We start from the raw sequence: 19,289 nt of genomic DNA, 5'->3' as shown, positions 1-19,289 counted from the left end.
TTTTCTATGAAGCTTTTTTATGTTTATTGATGCTTTAAGGGTGTTTAAAAAGAACACAATAAAATAAAATATCACTGTCACCTCCCAATAGCCATCATTCCTTTAATGGAATCTTTCCTCAAAACATAGCACAATTAATGGGCTTGGGAAGTGAAGAATCTGACACTTAGACTGTGTTCATAATTTATGCCTTGTTCTAAATCCATATATGGTTCACCATTTTTTTTCACCAAGAAAAGTGGGGTGCATCAGTCACTCTTTTGATCTGAATTCTTATGGCTTTTGCTGTTATTTTCCTTTATGTGATCATGTATATGTGGTCATGTACTCTCTTGATTCAATTTATCTTACTCTGCATCAGTTTAAAAAGCTTGCCCAAGATTCTCTGAATTCTTTATATTCATCATTTTTATGATGCAGTGATATTTTATTGTCTTTATCTGTCACAAATGATCAATCTTTTAATTTCCTTCTAATTTTAATAATCACACAGAGTGCTGCTTTGAATATATAAAGTATGTGAAGTCTTTCTCTCTATCTGTGATCTTTTAGATTCCCAGCATTGGAATCCCAGATCAAAGAAATGAAAATTTAGCCACTTGCCCTACATCGTTTCAGTTTGTTTTTCAGAATGATTGGATCAATTTGACCTTCTCAAATTATGGATTAGGGTGTCTTCCTCAGCCTCTCCAGCATTGATATTGCATTTCCCCCCATTTTCTAGGTATAATAGTGTTAATTTGTGTTTCTTTTGTTACCATAAATTTGAAACTTACTCTTGGTTTGAATTTCTTTGTTTTAAAAAGTGTTAAATTACATTTTTGATATCTCTTGGGTCCAGGAAGTTTTCCCTGATTATTCTATTCTTCCTCAGCTTTCTCTTCTTTGAACATACTATCTATAAAATACAATTTGTTTCTGATTTTACATAGTTGTATATTGTCCTTTTGCTTGGAAACATATTAATCTATCACATAGAGTTATTAAGAGCTAAAGGAGATATTAGACACCATCTAGTCCAACTTGGTAATTTCACAAATGGGGAAATAGATGTGGAGAAAAGGAATTGACCTTTTCAAGGTCACATAGATAGAAAGTGGGAGATCTGTGAGTAGAAATCAGGTCTCTTGATCTGCAGCCTTGTAGTCTTTACAATTCAACAGGGAGACATAAAAAGAGTAAACATAATGTGCTCCAAGTAGTTTTGAGGAAGCTACCTCTTTATTTTATAGCCAATATCCTAACATTAAAAGTTCTCCTTTTAAGCAACATTTTCTATTTTATGGGTTATTTTGCAATTCTCTATGTTCTATGTTCTAAGTTCTCTTCTAACTAACTGCTTTTTGATTCTATAATATATGGCTTAAGAAAATTCCAACTAATGGTTTTTAAGAAGACTGACCCAGATTTTTAATCAAATATTCCTTTGACATTGGAAAATACTTGGCAAGCATCTACCCATAAATTTCATTTCCAATTATGAAAGCATTCAGGATGAATTACTTCATCATATCCATTAATAATGATTTTTTATCATCATTCAAGAGGCAAAAATTTTCTCCAGAGAGATAGACTCAGTAACCTCAAATGTCTAGGGAAGTTATCAGAAACTGATCAATAACCATGCAGTAGAGTGGATGAAATCACTCTTTGGCCAGTTCCATATAACCTTTGGGATTATGAGACTTGCAGTCATGAAGACTGTGGAGGACATAAAGATAGATCAAATATTCCAACTTCCCAGGTGTGCATTAACCTGATTATTCTGGGCATACAGGAAACACAGCATTGAAAAGCCATTCTTTCTCTAGATGTTATATAGCTAGCATAAGACTACTGCTTATAGTATAGCTACTCATTTTTCTAAACATGGACAAGACAGAACATTGAGAAGCCAGCCTTTGATTAGATGTGTGATGAGATAAAATTTCATAGAATTATAGCTCCTCAGAGATAGATTGGTCTTTACAATTCTCTGAGGTCAACCTCAGTTTTAATAAAACAGCAACATCTTCTATAATATTTCTATAACATGGTCCTCTAAATTTTGAATACATATCCTAGGTTTTATCTTGTTTAGTCCTTACAGAAAACCTGTGGAGTAGGAGCTCTTTTGGCCTCCAAGTTAAAGATGAAGAAATAGAAACTGAAAATAGTTAAGTGACTTTCTAAGGATTATATAACTATTTGAGGAAGATGTAAATGTAGGTCTTTCTGATTTAATGTCCTGGTATTCTACCCACTTTATTCTTGACTGGTTTGGAGGAGCATTCCTGTTGGTCCTTTCTCCTTCCATTAGTGATCAGTGGGAATACCTTTTAAAGTATGTCAAAATATTTGCTTCCATTCTTTATGCTCACCAATGTTGGGCTCTTCTAATGTAGAGTATGATTTTGTGGATCCTTTTGAGATAGAAAAGCTCTGTGGATGGTCCTAAGTATGGACTGTATCCATACCTACAGACTTGCCTAGCTAACTAACTGTAGAGATGTTCATCATCAATCAGCTGATCAATATATTTTTGTCCTTGCATAGAGCATCTTATGAAACTATCTCCTAAGTCATGGAGGGATTTGTGATCTGTATTAGTGGAGAAAGGATCTCTACTGGTAAATAATGAATGGATTTTAAACAAAAAAGAAAAAGAATAGAATAAGAAAACAAAAGAAAAAAGAATGATTCATCAATTATTGAATTTATGAGGAAAATGAATATTGAGGAGATATGAAAACATCTAGTGTCCCAGATTTAATTCTGAGCCCAATCCTGTGGAAGGACATCAACAAATTGGAATGAATCCAGAGAAGATTGGGATAGCAAGAGAGCTAAAGACTACCATATGATTGGTTTAATCAACAGCTATAGAATGGGGAGAAGAAGAAAATATATTTAAAAATCTGAAAGCTTATTCTGAAGAGAAATTTGGAACTATGCCCAAAGGGCTATAAAACTGGGCATACTCTTTGATTCATCATCAGTGGCACTATGGGATCTGAATCCCAAAGAGATCATAAAAGAAGGAAAAGGAGCCACAAGTGCAAAAATGTTTGTAGCAGCTTTTTGTGGTGTCAAAGAATTGGAAAATGACTGGACGCTTATCAATTGGAGAATGACTGAATAAGTTATGGTATATGAATGGAATGGAATATTATTGTTCTTTAAGAAATGATGAGCAGGTTGATTTCAGAAAATCCTGAAAAGACTTACACAAACTGTTGCTGAGTAAAGTGAGCAGAACCAGGAGAACCTTGTACACAGTAACTGCAAAATTGTGTGATGATAAACTATGACAGACTTAGCTCTTCTCAGAAATACAGTGGTCCAAGACAATTCCCCCAGACTTAGGATGGAAAATGTCATATGCAACCAGAGGGAAAAGTATGGAGACTCAATACATATCAAAATATATCATTTTCACATTTTTCTTGTTTGTTTGCTTTTTTTTCCTCATGTTTTTCCCTTTTATTCTGATTTTTCTTTCCCAAAAGTACTAAAATGGAAATATGCTCAAAATGATTGTACATATACAACCTCTATAATATTGTTTGCTGAATTGGAAGGAGGGAGGGAAGGAAGGAAAAAAGGAAAAAAATGGAACTCAAAATCTTACAAAAATCACTGTTAAAAATTATCTTTTACATAAAATTAGAAAAACAAAATACAATTGAGGAGGGGAAATCTCAAAGCTCACTTCGGCCTTATTTTCTGTCACTCTAGTCAACAGAAGTAGGACCAAAATTTTTTTAAAACACTCACAGGAGACATACATAAAGAAAAGTTTTTAGATAATCAGGTATATCTAAACTACCTATGCACTATACTCAAGACATTAATAAATGAACATTATATTGAATAAAAATTAATGGAATAAACTGCCTTGGTAGAAAGGGAGATTCCCTTTCATGGAGCAAGTGTTTAAATAGGAGTTTCTCTTAGTAATATTTTAAAGGTGGTTCCTTAAAAGGATTGGATGATTTGGATAGGACATGATATCCAGCCCTGAACGCCATGATTCTATTATGTTGGACCTAATATTCAACTATTCCCATAGGCTATGATTCCATAGTTGCTGCCAAAGTCCACACTTAATGAACCATCTTGCCAGGTTATAGTCCTCAGAATTAGCTGCATTTAGACTGGGTCTCTGAATGTGTTGTAAACATTTTTGTAGCCTTTGTTTGGGTAAGGAAATGCTGAAAGCAAAGGCAGAGCTATTTTTTAAAGCAGCCTGATTACAAGGTTCCTGCTATGTGCAGGTACTCAAGGCCAAGGATATTTTATGAAACACATCAATAGCTGGTGGAGGTTAGGTTAACAGGCAACCGATGTCCATTAAGCAAACAGAAAGCAAACTCCAGGCCCTTTCTAATTCCTCTTTAATGTGTTTAGTGTGTTCCTTTGCAAGAGAGATGAGCTCTCCCCTGTGGTTTCATTGCTGCTGCTTTACCATAAGATTAGAAAAAAGCCAGACAGACTGATAAAATGTGGGTTTTATAAATCTCAAAGGCCAGAGTCTTAAATCAAGAGAGAATACTGTTGTCTTTGGAGGCCTCCTGAAACTCTGCTTTTAGTATCATTTTTGTCCTGTCTTAACTTCTTTTTCTCCCTGGATATATATTCTAACTGCACATATTCATAGAATGCCAGAAGAACATAGACCTTAGAAAATAAAATATTAAAGTTGTGAGGGGCTGTACAACTCAGAACATAGAATGTCAGGAACTTTAAATTAGATTATAAAAAAGTCCTACCTCAGGGCTGGATGGGACTTTAGAACATGTTAAAGCTGGATGAGTCCTTGGATTATAAAATATAGAATGTTAGTGCTGGATGCGTTCTTAAAACATAGAATACTAGGGTTACCTAGTATATCTAGACATGGTATGATAGAACTTTAGACCATAGAATACATATAATGTCAGAGCTGGAATGGGTTTTAGATTATAGAACAGAACACAGAATATATTTGGATAGATTGCATGCTGGATCTAGAAGAGACCTTGGATTATTGAACATATAATCAAAAGCTGGACCTTAGAACGTAGATCTTAAATTAGAGAACATTAAATGTTAGAACTGGAATAAATTTAGAACAAAAAATATTAAAATTGAGAGAAGGTTTAGAACAGTGGTTCTCAAACGTTTGTTCTCATTCTCCCTTTATAACTATAAAAATTGCTGAGGATATTCCAAAGATTTTTTTTAATGTATGTGGGTTATATTTATAGATATTTATGATGTTAGAAATAAAGACTAATTTTGAATTTGTAGATTCTCTGAAAGAGTTTCAGAGACCACCAGGATTCTCTGGACCACACTTTGAGAACCACTGGTTTAGAATATACAATATTGATGTCAGATCTAAAAGGATGATAGAATATAAACCATAGATTATCAGAAGTGAAGGGGATCCTAAAACACAAAATCCAGAATATCAAAGTTAAATAGGTCATATGTAGCCCCCATCCAAGATTCAAAACTGCTTGAATGGTTCCCTGAAGAAAGCTTTGTGATCCTAGGAGCTGTGAAGACAAATAGAGATGTAATTCTTAACAGGATGAGAGGGGAGAGAGAAGTGAAATTTGGGAGAAGGGATAAGGAATATATGTACTTTTAAGTAAGATCTGAATTCAAATTTGGCCTCAGACATTTCCTAAATACCTGATCCTGGACAAATCACTCACCCTGTTTGCCTCAGTTTCCTCCTCTGTAAAATGAACTGGAGAAGGAAATAGCAAACACTCCAATATCTTTGTCAAGAAAACCTTCAATGGGGTCATGAAGAGTCAGATACGATGGAAATCTCAATATTTACATTATCATTATCCATGGGGGAAGTGATACCTGTCCTGGTCTTGAAGGAAGAAATGGATTCCAGCATGTGATGAGGAGTCCATTCCAGACAATGTACACAAAGGCATAACAGTAGAAAGGGGCAGGACAAGTTGCAGGAATGGAAAATATTCATATTTGGTTGAAATGCAGAATGCATGAAAGGTGGACTATATAAGATGAGGTCTCAAAGATACATCCATCCATCCATATTTTGTCCTGAAGGCCACAGGGAGCCATGCACAAGGGAGGAACAGTCAAATCTGTATTTTAGGAAGATTATTTCAGCAGTTATGTTAAGACTGGAAGAATTAGTGACTGGAGATGAGAAAACCAGCTAGGAGGCTATTGCAAAAGACCAGGTGAGTATGACAATTAATAGGAATAGTCAAATTATTAACAATGGGTAGCAAGGGGAAAGAAAGAGACCTGAAGGACTTTTGAGATCCTAAAGAGCATAGATTTTGTGTGATAAGGGATTTTACATATTAGGAAACTCCAACAACTCTACATATATCTTTAATGTTTAGGAGTCTTTGACTGAACATAACAATGTCAATTCAACCTTAACATGTCTAAAACTTAGCAGATCAAGCCCCATTCTTTCCCAACTACCCCTTTTGTCTGTGCTCTGGGGTGATGGATAGTACTTAACTCTACGTGTCTTATAGAAATATAAGAAGGCCATGTAGTCTAGTGAATAGATGTGAATTAGGAGACCTGAGTTCGAGTTTCTATTCTGTTGCTTATAAGGTTTTAAATCCTGGGTAAGTCAGACTTTCTGACTAGATCTTAGTTTTCTGTTAGGTCAAATGAATGAGAAAATTGGCCTACATAATCTATCAGGCTCCTTCATCTTTGACATTCTATTTATTATCTAAAGTCAATTCCAGCTACAATAGTCTATAGACTAAGGCTCCTTTTAACTTTGGGTCTCTGTGTTCTATGTTCTAAGTTCCTTTCCAGCTCAGGTATGCTATGTTCTAAACTCACTTGCAATTCTGACATCTTTTGATCTAGAATGCCTCAATTTTAATACTGTATATCATAAAGAGACCCTAACTCTAGTATTCTATGTTCTAAGCTCCATTTTAGCTACAACATCCTATGTTCTAAGATCTTTCACCTCTCACAATTTAATGTCTATAGTCTAAGTTCAGTTACAGCTCTAGCATTCTATGTTCTATGTTTTAATCTCTCTTGAAGTTCTAAATTCTGTGTCCTAAAGTCTTTTCCAAGTTATAACATCTTTTGTTCTAGATTTACTCCAAGCTTTGATGTTCCATGTTCAATGGTTCCTGTCAACTCTAGCAATCTAAACTACTTTTCAATTTTTAACATTCTGTATTCTCTGATCTTTCATCCCTGAAATTCTATGATTTTCTGATGTTCAAGATGGCAGAGAAGCAGTTTTCTTTGATAAGGATCTGGGTATTACTTCTTGTGAGGTAAACAGTTCATTTTTCTTCATCAAAAAACTGGCAGCCAGAAAGTTTCACTCTAAGACAAAAAGCTTGTAGCAGAGTGAGTTCACATAATTTACAATTAGAGTTTGGGAGCATAAATTGTACATTGAGTATGAATCCCAAATGGAGGCCACTTACTGTGAGGATACTCCATCTGCCGCAATGGCTGCAGTGACAAGTGACTTGTGGCAGAATGCTTGCTGGTATGTGTAGAAAGCCTCCCAATTGTTTGGAAGGTGGAAGAATTGAGACGTTTGCTAACTGCATCTTCTAGTTGTTGCCATTAAACATCAGGACCTCAAAGAGCAGGCAGGTACTATAATTTTAATAATTTTTCTAATTTAGAGATCACATAATCATCATCCCTGAGTTCTGTGAGGCAGATCAGAGGTTCCCACAGAAGTAATGTGATTTGCTCAAGAGCACACATTATAGTAGAAGGACAGAAGGGAAGAAGGGAAGAAGGAAAAAAAAGGAAGGAAGGAAGGAAGGTAAGAAGGAAGGAAGGAAGGAGTGAAGAGAAGAAGAGAGAAAAGGAGAGGAGAGGAGAGAAGAGGAGAGGAGAGGAGAGGAGAGAAGAGGAGAGGAGAGGAGAGGAGAGGAGAGGAGAGGAAAGGAGAGGAGAGGAGAGGAGAGGAGAGGAGAGGAGAGGAGAGGAGAGGAGAGGAGAGGAGAGGAGAGGAGAGGAGAGGAGAGGAGAGGAGAGGAATCTCAAATCTTTTTTATTAAAGTAACAAAACAGAAACAAAAAAACTTTGTATCTCCTCCAAACTTGAATATTTCTGTTAAGAGCATCATTAAACTTTTAATCACCAAGATTATAATCTCAGACTTTCCCCTTCCTTTCACCCCCAATATCCATTGAATTGTCAAGTCTTGCTGACAATACATTTAAAACATTTTCACCCTTTTTCCTCTTTTGAAGCAATTAGGTGGAGCAGTAGATAGAGTATCAGGGCTGAAGTCAGGAAGATCTGAGATGAAATCTGGCTTCAGACACTTATTAGATGTGTGACCTTAAGTAAGTCACTTAACTCTGTCTCAATTTCCTCAACCGTAAAATTAGGATAATAATAATACCTACTTCTCAGTATTTTTGTGAGGATCAAATAAAATCATAATTGTCAAAGCACTAAGTACAGTGCCTGACACATAGTAATCACTATATAAATATGAATTATTATTAGTTGTGTTATGCTATTACTTATTCTGTTCATAGGATAACCTTTGTTCAGATCTTCATTATCTCACACATATAATCTCACACACAAAATATTTTAGTAGCCTTCTAATTGGTCTTTCAGTTTTTGTTTTCTCCTCTGATGATCCATGCTCCCCACAGCAGATAAATTAATTTTCTTTAGGGCACATATCACTGCCCCTAAACAAGAACAAAACAAAAATACTTTCAGTGACTATGCCTCCAGAATAAAATTGGGGGAAATTTCCGCAGGATAAGTAACAGCTTAGCTGAGTCTTAAAGGAAAACATAGCCTTTGACATGAAATGAAGACAATATACATTTCAAACTTGAGGAACAGCCAATTGGAATGCTTGGAGAAAGGAGATAAATTAGTTGCATTTAGAGAAAAACTCATAGTCTAAATTTACTGAAATTTGTCATTCTTAAAGGAGTATAAATAGCCTGAAAAAGAAGGTTTGAGCCTCTCCTTTTTTCCTTCCTTCCTTCTTACCTCCCTTCTTTTCTTCTTTCCTTCTTTCCTCCCTTCTTTTCTTCCTTCTTCCCTTCCTTCCTCCTTTCCTTTCTTCCTTTCTTCCCTTTTTCCTTCTTTCCTTCCTTCCTTTCTTCCTGAAAAAAACAAATTGGAACAGATTAAGCCATTGGGGTCAGAGAAAGGAAGGATTCAAGCACAGGCTAAAGAATTTGTCTTTTTTCCTAAATGCACCAGTGAGCCACAGAGAATTTTTGAGCTGGGGAATGACAGGATCAGATCTATATCTTAAAAAGATGATCTTTGGCTTCTGTGTGAAGGATAGAACTCAGAAGGGAAAGACTAGAGATCAGTAGACCCAGATAGAGGTTATTACAAGAGAGTAGGCAAGAGGTGATAAGCACTAAAACTAAGATGGAATGGTGGAAGAAGAGGTAAATAACAGTGATTATGGAGGTAGAATTAGATCTGAGTAATGAGGAAGGAGGAACAGTCAAAAGTAACTCTCAGGAAACCTACATGATGCAATTGTAAATTGTAAATTTTGCTGGATTTGAAGTCAGAGGACATAGGTTCAAATGACAACCTACATTTCTCTAGTGCCTAAAGTTTTGCAAGGTGCTTTATCCATACTGATTCATTTGATCCTCACAACTATCCTATGGGAGGGGTACTATTGTTATTCCCATTTTACAAATGAGGAAACAAGCTAACAGATTAGGTGACTTGCTAAATATCTGAGGTAGAATTTGATTTGTTCTTATTCTGACTTATAAAGTGTCTTATCCTGTCTCTAACCACTACCGGTTCAATCATTTATAATTTGGGCAAATCCCTTTATTTCTCTCTGTGCTTCAGTAAACACATCTGAAACACCAGTCAATTTCCCTGAGTTCATATCAGGCCTCCAGACACTTCTTAGCTGTGTGACCCTGGGCATGTCCTGTAACCCTGTTTATCTCAGTTTCCCCATCTGTCAAATAGACGAGAAAGAATGGTGAACCATTCCAGTATCTTTGCTAAGAAAATTCCAAATGGGGACACAGAGTCAGACACAACTGGACAACAATAATAAGCCCTGTTATCATCAACTTCATCTCTCTTAGTGGCTCAGTAATCTCATCTGTAAAATGAAATGCCTTGGATAAGCCACTTAATTTTGATGGACCTCACTTTCCTCATCTGTAAAAAGAAGATGGTTGTGGATGAAATGGCCTCTGGGGTCCCAACCTGCCAGCTCTGAATCCATGATCCTATGAACTCAGGCTTACTATCCACACCTCAGTATCTATGTAGGAGAGATAGCCCCTTCCTTGACATTTCTTTGAAGCTGATTCAGCCTCTTACTGCCTTTTTTAAGCTACTCCACAGAGACCTGGAATATACAAGAGAGAAAATGGAACAACTAAGCATTTCTTAGCTCCCAGATTGGTAAACAGTAGCATCACCTCACACACCATTTTTGCTGACAAAATTATTTTCTTAAAGGAAAATTTGACTTCTGATAAGCTTTATAAGTTTTTTCAGCACCAACAGGGAGAGCACATTAGCAGTACAGGGACAGGTTTCACATGGTAACAATTGCTCATGTTCTATGGGGCTTTGGGGTTTACAAAGTACCTCCCTCACAACCATAGTGGGAAGCAAGTAATGATAATAACTGCCATTTAGATGGCCCTTTACATACGTAATCTCATTTGAGTCTCACAACAACCCCATGTTATTATCCTCACAAAAACCCATGTAATGTTATGCTTGTTCAACAAAAAGGCAGATTAACTCAGAAAAGGGAGTGATATGCCTTAGGTGAGACAATTACAAAGTGCTGGAGTTTTAACTCAAACCCAGTTCATACTGATTTCAAGCTCAGAGCTTTCCCAATATACCACAGTGTCTCTCAATAAGTATTATTTATCTTCATTTTCCCAAAAAGGAAACTGAATCTCAGAGAGGCTCACAGAATCACACTGCCAGTGTCAAAAGCCAGATTAGAATGCAGATTTTTCTAATTTCAAACACTGTGCTCTTTCCAGGTATACCATAATGCTTCTCATGTAACACAATTTTTGTTGGCTCCATTTTAAGCTCAGAGAGTTTAAAAGACTTATTCAGAGTCATTTAACTGGCAAATGACAAAGGCATGATTCTAATTTTGTCCTTCCAGACTACAAGTCTATAATATAGTATAGCTATTGTTATTCTAATTTTAGAGATGAGAAAACTGAGGTTGACAGAAGTGATTAATTTACTCACTAGCAAGTAAAGAGTTAGAAGCTGAACTCTATACTGCTGGTTCTAGACCCAGAGCTCTTTCCATTCTCATTTTAGAGATGAAAAAATGAGATTGACAGAAGTGACTAATTTACTCACTAGTAAGTAAAGAATTAGAAGCTGAACTCTATACTGCTGGTTCTGGACCCAGAGCTCTTTCCATTCTCATTTTAGAGATGAAAAAATGAGGTTGACAGAAGTGACTAATTTACTTACTAGCAAGTAAAGAGTTAGAAGCTGAACTCTATACTGCTGGTTCTAGACCCAGAGCTCTTTCCATTCTCATTTTAGAAATGAAAAAATGAGGTTGACAGAAGTGACTAATTTACTCACTAGTAAGTAAAGAATTAGAAGCTGAACTCTATACTGCTGGTTCTAGAACCAGAGCTCTTTCCATTCTTATTTTAGAGATGAGAAAACTGAGGTGACAGAAGTGAATAATTTACTCACTAGCAAGTAAAGAGTTAGATGCTGAATGCTATATTGCTGGCTCTAGAACTAGAGCTCTTTTCATTGTGTCATTCATCTAAGGCTCCAAAGTCTTTTCTGAAACTGTGGAAGAAACTCCTTTTCCGACGAAAAATGCCAACTCGGGTTTCAAGGCTCCTAATGGGCCTATGATATGTGAACACCTGCCTAAAATTATCTTTAGATGCTTAACAAAACTGAAATTATGCTTTTTAAGAATAATTCTCGGCTTTTGAAATTCCACCCACACCCTCCGATGAGGAGAGTTGTAATGATTACAGCCGACACTTTGGTAGCACATTGTGGCTACCGTGTACATTGTGCACATTATAATAATTCATATTTGATCAGTCAGCGAACATGTCTTAAGTACCTATTAGATACAAGCCTTGGTACACAAGCACTAGGAATACAAAAAAAGTTAGACAAAACACAGATCTCACTCTCAAGGAACTTACAATGAAATGAGGGAAAAACACATCCAAAGTTAAGGAGTACAGGGAAGGCTGAAGTCAGGGTGGAGGAGCTGTCCAGGAAATGCATTCAGAGGAATGTTAGGAAGGCAAGTTCATTTTCAGCTGGGTGTTGAAGGAGTGAAAGGAACTTGCTGGCTGCTTGGAGACTATGCTGTCTAAGTTAGAGGAACAGAGCGATGTCGACAGATGTTCACGGAGATAGGGGGTGGGGGATACGAAGAAATCCATTCCAGATATGCAGGGCAGCGCGAGAAAAAGATGAAGAGGTAGGAGAGAACAGGGAAAGAATGGAAAATGAGAAATAGTTCCCCTCTGGTTAAATTGAAGAGATTATATAATGGAATAATGTAAGATAAGGCTAGAAAAATACTCTTTTAAGTTGTAGGGATCTTAAATACAAATATGAGTTTAATTTCAATTCATTAGGTAATAGGCAACCAGAAGAGATTTTTGAGTAAAGAAGTAGTATGATTCAAGTGGTGAATTAAAAAGATGAAAAGCACTCACTTCAGTAAGACAGATGGGAGAGACTGCAGTCAGAAAGGCCATTTAACATAACATTATTATAGTGAAGACAATAAAAGCAACAACAATAATACCCAATATTTACATAGTGATTTAAGGTTTACAAAACACTTTACATATATCAATTCACTCGATTAGGTCCTCATAACAATTCTACAAGACAGATATTAGTATTATCCACATTTTACAGATGAGGAAATCAAGGCTGAAAGAAATTAAGGGATTTACCTAGGGTAACATATCTTATAAGTGTCTAGGGCAGAAACTCAAAAGCAAGCTCTCTATCCATAGTACTATCTAAATGCCTAGAAAGGGTGAAGTTCTGGATACAGGTATCTACGGAAGGGATTGAGGATTGTGAAAATAGATCCAACAGATTGACTGACTGAAAACGGATTGGATTTGAGGAGCTGGGGGAAAGGAAAGAGTCAATGACAATATGAAACATCCAAATCTGAGTGATTAAGATGGTAGCAGAATTGTCATAAACATGAAATTGAATTGGAGGGCAGGTTTTCTGGGAAAATAATTATTCTTGTAAAGAAACCATTGGATTTGAGATATTGGAGTTAAGACATTCTAGTCATGTAGAAATTTCTAGCAAACATTTGGAAAATTGTGGCTGAAGCTCTGAGGAGAGTCGGAGAAGATTAAATATGTAGATTTGAGAGTTACAATATAGAGGTGATAATGGAAACTAGGAGAAATCCATTAGATTCTCAAGAGGGAGGAAAGAGAAAGGAAACCCACAATAAACCCCCCTTTTGTAGGATAATCATATTTAAGAGATGGGATGAGCAAGAGAAATAAACAATTGAGATAAAGACATAGTCAAAGAGTAGAAGAAAGATGAGAGCATAGTATCATAGAAGGTAAGGGAAAAGAGAGGAATAAGATAGAAAGAATGATCCTTAGCATTAAATATTTCATAGAGGTCAAGATAGGTAAGGTCAGAATCTAGGATGATAGGAGGTTTAGGGTCATAGGAACATAGAGTTATAATTGGAAAGGACCTTAAGGATATCTATACCAACCATATTGATTTACAGGGGAGTAACATGAAACAGAGAGAAAGGAATTAGGAGTAACATGAAACAGAGAGAAAGGAATTAGTAAGTAGACCAAGATCATGGTTATTAATTGACAGGGTTATTAATTGTCTGAAGGTCATTGGACTCTAAAGGTAATGTCGTTAGAGTAGTTTCAGGAGAGGGTGTAGGAATATAGTTCATAAGGCTATTGTAAAGAAGAGCTTTGTAAACCTTAAAGCACTATATATATATATATATATATATATATATATATATATATATAGATGATGCAACTGGTGATGATGAATATGGTTATGAAAAGAAGAAGAAAAGAAGAGGAAGAAGGAGAGAATAAGTAGAAAGAGAATAAGAAAGAATAGAACGAAGAGGAGGAGGAGGAGGAAGAGAAAATGAAGAAGAAGAAGAAGAAGAAGAAGAAGAAGAAGAAGAAGAAGAAGAAGAAGAAGAAGAAGAAGAAGAAAAGAAGAAGAAGAAAAGAAGAAGAGGAGGAGGAGGAGGAGAAAGAAGAGGAAGAAGATGATGAGGAAGAGAAAGTGGCATGGTGGTAGTGGTGGTGATAATGATGATGGTAGTTGTGGTGGTCGTAATGATGTTAAAAATGATGGGGGGTGGTGATGGTGGTGGGGGGATGGTGATGATGATGATGATGATGTGCACTGGCACAATTCATAGGCCCAATTTTACCATTGATTAGCAAGGAAACCTTGACCTGCTCCATTTCTAGTTCACCCTCCCTTAGGCACCCTGGGTAGCTTCCCACTCTTGAGGGCACTCCAGACCATTGCTGGACTTGGTGCAGCCACTTAATCGGCTTCAGCCCTAGCACAGTTCAGAATTCTTCAGCTCCTGAAATTCACCAAGTTATCCTCCCAATACTAGAGATTATAGGCTTGCTCTCCAGACCCAGCCATATTGCTAGTTCCAGTCCAGGGGAAGGTTACATAGGATTCTCAGAGTTTACAGATCCTCTGAGATGTCAGGATATGCGATTGTGTGATCTGGCCTCAGATTCTGGCTTTGCTAAATACTGTTATGTAACTTTAGGTGAGCTATTTCTAAGTTTTTTCTAATGTTTACATTTCATGTTCTAAGGTTCTTCCAGTGTCGACAATCTATAAACCCCTTTCTTTTATAGAAGGAACCAAAATCTAGAGAATTTAAGTGACAATCCCAATATTATATAGACAAAGAAAGAGGTAGGATTAGAATCAGGGGCCTCTGCCTAAGTCCAGAACTATGGAATTTCCAGAACAGCCTGAGCCCTGTTTTCCTTCTGGCGTGGCATGGGAAAACATTGTTTTTGTTGGATAAGTCCTGGCACTTTTGACAATGGGAGAAAGAGAGGAATGTTCAGGGAATGAAACAGGTTGGCTTGGGGGGGGGGAATGTTCAGTGAGGGAGAAATGCTGTGGTGGAAGTGTCCTGTTGCTACGGAAACCACTGCCTTTTGTGTAGGTCTGTGGAGAGCATTGAGTGGGTACCTTCTCTGGTGCTTGGAGAAATGAAGAGCAGGTGGGATTGACTAGGAAGGATACAGCTCAGAATGACACCCCTGCCTACCTTTAACAGCGGCTGGTTAAGAGAGGGGAGCAGAAAGGTATTATTAAGCAGTATAAAAACTCATTCCTTGCTTCAAGGTTTAAAAGGTACCTTTACTCAAAACAGTTCTGGGTGAGGTAAGGAATGCATGCATTATTAACCCCATTGTACAGATGAGAAAACTGATTGTGGGATCTGGAGGGAGAATGAACCTTAGGGGGTCAGCTAGTCTCAACCCACTTATTTTACTAAAAAGGAACCTGAAAACAAGAAAGGAAAAACAATCAGCTCAGATCATATGGATATTATAAAATAGGATTCTATAATCCCTTGACTTAGGGTTCTCTCATCCCAAGTGATTAGTCCACAGTCATAGAAAAAATATCAGAACCAAAATTCATATGGGTCATTTATATTACCTATGGGAAGGGACCTCAGATATTGATTAGTTCAGTCCCCTCATTTTCCAAAGCCAAAGCAGATGTTTTTGGGAATTCAAGTTTCATGTTAAAGTTGATTGATTCACATTTAAACTCCTGGGTCAGCCTTTTAGCTATGTCACTACATTAAATAACATACAATGGTATTGTTGAGTATTTGGCTATCACTTTCAGTGTTTTGGCATATGCTCACAATCATCATTATGATTCCTCACAATGTCTCTCTGAGGTAAAGGATGGCAGATATTCTTACCCTCATTTTACAGATTTGGAAACTGAGGATCAGTAAAGGAAACTAACTTGCCTGATTGAGTGAAAGCCATCCTGTAACTCAAGTCTTCTGATTCCCCAGTTCATGCATCTCTCCACTAGGACCAATCCACAGGAAAATCCATGCTCTTTTTTGGTCAAGAAAATATAAAAATTATATATTATATTTGTCGAGCCTTATCTTCATTCAGGTGATGTTTGACAAATAAATGAGGAGTTTCAGAGAACCATGCCCTAAAGAAAAGACGAAAATAATAACAGCTGACATTTGTGTAACAATGTACAGTCTTTACCTCATTTGACCCTATCACAATCCTGTGAGGTAGGCCCACAGGTATTATTAGTCCCTTTATAGATAAGAAATTGAGCTTAGAGGGATCAGTGACTTACTCATGACCATCAAGTTGGTAAAAGTCAGAGGTCTTCTCTTGACTCTAGTTGCTACAAGCCTATTACTTCCCATTACATCCACATTTCCATACTTCTCTCTGGAAATAGTTTAAGTTAAAGGAAGATACCCACTGGACCTCCTTCTATTGAGAGGTTTCAGGACTGGTACCTTTTGTTCATGGACAGCTCCTATCATTAATGAAATGAGCCATCCATTCTAACACTGACCTGTGCAAAGCATAATAAGAAAGGCAAATAATTGGGCAAGAAAAGCTGAGTGAACACAAGGAATAATTAAGAAGTGATCCTCCACTTGATTCAGAGCAGCATAAATTCAGCCCCACTGGTGCCATTGTTCTCAAGTAACTCAAAGTGATAGAAAAGTAGCTGGTGGATGTGGAGGTCAGAGGACCTGAGACTGCATCCCCATTCTACTGCTTATTAGCTGTGTGATCTTGGGGACTTCATTTAGCCTTTCTTACTAATTGAAATACCCTTTCTTTGCTAATTTAAAATGGAAAGCAGGAAATGAAGGGATCTGCCTTAGATTACCTAGGCTACCTTCATGAACTTGTTGTCTCATTGATATTTTGATAACTATGCTTTGATGTAATTGGTTCACTTTGTACTCTTGTTGTTTTATTTTATAAATATTACTTAGAGAAAGGGTCCAGAGTGATTACCAGATGGCTAGAGTGATCCATGACACATATAAAGAAGTTAAGAACTAGATCTCTTCTATTTACTAGATTGCCACCTAAAACCCCTACGATCCTGTGATACTAATAATAATTATAATAATTACACATGTATTATAATTAAGAGTTAATCCTATTTTACTTAGTTTCCTCATGGATATAATGAGCTGGAGATGGAAATGAGAAACCACTTCAGAATTTTGGACAAGAAAACTTCAAATGAGAAGTGAGTGCAAGGGATAATGCTGTAAAAAATTATCCTGGCATGGGTTCTGTCGATAAAAAGTTATTAAAAAAAAAAAAGAAAACTTCAAATAGGATCACAAAGAGTCAGACATATCTGAAATGACTGAATACCAATAACAACCAAACAAGAAGGGCTTAGCACTTGAATCCAGGGTTAGCCCAGATGTGCTGTGTGATGGCTAACAAAGTCAGGAAACTCAACAACAGAGGACTGGTTGTTGGGGGGGATGGGGTGTAGGTGTGGAAATTATTATTATTATTATTGCCACAACTTTACTAAAATATAGAGAACTATCTACTAAGATACAGATATCTATAATCTGTCAGTGAAAAACCATGGATCCCTGAAGGAATTAGGAAAATACAAGTAAGAGACCTGAGGTGTAAGGAGAAGTAGCCATTTGCTCAAGATCATTTTTTTTGCTCATTCACTTCAATCATGTTCGATTCTTTTAAGGTTTTCTTGGCAAAGGTAGTGGAGTGGGCCAGTTCCTTCTCCAACTTGTTTTATAGATGAGGAAACTGAAGTAAACAGAGTTATATGACTTGTTCAGGATCATACAGCTAAGAAGTATTTGAGGTTAGATTTGAACTCATGAAGATGAGTATTCCTGACTCTGGGCCCAGTGCTCTAACCACTTCATCTAACCACTCACTGCAACAAAGATTTTATATCTAATGAATAACAGAAACTAAAGTTGAACCCGATTCTGCTGTGCTGACCACAAGTCCAGGGTTAATGGAAAAAAACTAACGAAACAAAACAAAAAGAGATTTGGTTTCTTGGGAAACTGTCAGATATACTTCAACAATCAATTGATCATAAACCTTTTTTTCCTAAAGTACTTATTAGTATTATTGCTTTTGTTTCTCTGTCTGTGTATAGAAAAGGCAACAGGCAAGTGTGGTATAAGCAGGAGGCTGAGAAAGCTGAAATCACTGGAGAGAAATTTGGCAGAGAACAGAGTCGAATTCCTGTGGCAATACCAGTTATCAGAGTTTTTATTACCTACTGTGTGTCTTTGAAAGCCTCTCCTGTCTGTGAAATGTAGGACTCCCACCCTAGTGGTGGGGAGAAAGACAAAATAAACAACTTTAATAAGCACTCTTAGGTTTGTGGCTCCCAGCTGTGTCCCTACGAGTTATAGCCTCTCTACCTAGCCTGGTCTGGCCAATTACAAGACTGGAAGGTATCTTCTGGGGCCTAGTGTCATCCAGCTACCTGGCCCAAGAAAGGGGCCTGTTCAGGTGGCTATAGCAATGATTTCCTGCTTCTATATGGCTTTCTTTAGGTTGCTGTTGTATAATATCCATCATATGACCAGCATTATATGGTCTCCTTCCCTTGGCCACTTACTGAGAATATCTCTGGACCTTCTTCTTTCTCTCTTGATATTTCATTCACTTCTATTACCTTTTAGTTGTTGGAAATGGGGATATAATGATTTGCCTCTCCTCCATTTATTTCCAGTCAGAATAAGTAGACTGCAATATGAATCACAGGAATAGATTGAGAAGGTGGTTTTCTGTTGTTAATAGGCAGGACACTCTTCATTCAAACTGAGTTGTCCCTTGATAAAAAGCAAAATACTATTCAGTTGTTTCAATTGTGCTGACTCCGCGACATCATTTGGGTTTTCTTGGTAAAGATACTAAAGTAGCTATTTCCTTGATCATTTTACAGATGAGACAACAGAGGCAAACAAGGGTAAGTGATTTCACCAGAGTCACATAGCTAATAAGGGTCTGAGGGCAGATTTAAAATCGCAAAGATGAATGAATCTTCCTGATTCCAGGTCTGGCTCTCTGTGCCTCCTCGTTGAAAGAACCTAGGTATCATCTAATTTAAACTTCTCATTTTACATATTCTGAAACCCAGAAAAAAAAAAAAAAAGGTTTGCCCAAGATTAAGCAGTCTCTAAGTGGCAAAGCTGTGACTTGAA

At 36.9% G+C, this 19,289-nt stretch overlaps 1 long non-coding RNA gene across 1 annotated transcript in view; it reads right to left on the bottom strand.

Moving 5' to 3' along the window:
* LOC127539817 (uncharacterized) overlaps nt 1-16,240 on the bottom strand; it is a 74,057-nt gene extending 57,817 nt beyond the window's left edge. The window contains exons 1-2 of the long non-coding RNA XR_007948035.1: nt 16,043-16,240; nt 8,993-9,104 (exon numbers count right to left, since the gene is read on the bottom strand). This is a non-coding gene — a long non-coding RNA (uncharacterized LOC127539817). The remainder of the gene's footprint in view (nt 1-8,992; nt 9,105-16,042) is intronic.
* Nucleotides 16,241-19,289: the final 3,049 nt, after the last annotated feature.

This window comes from Antechinus flavipes, chromosome 6, assembly GCF_016432865.1.
Source record: "Antechinus flavipes isolate AdamAnt ecotype Samford, QLD, Australia chromosome 6, AdamAnt_v2, whole genome shotgun sequence".
Classification (NCBI taxonomy): domain Eukaryota; kingdom Metazoa; phylum Chordata; class Mammalia; order Dasyuromorphia; family Dasyuridae; genus Antechinus; species Antechinus flavipes.
The sequence above is the reverse complement of the archived record's forward strand: the minus strand, read 5'-3'. Positions and strand labels throughout refer to the sequence as shown.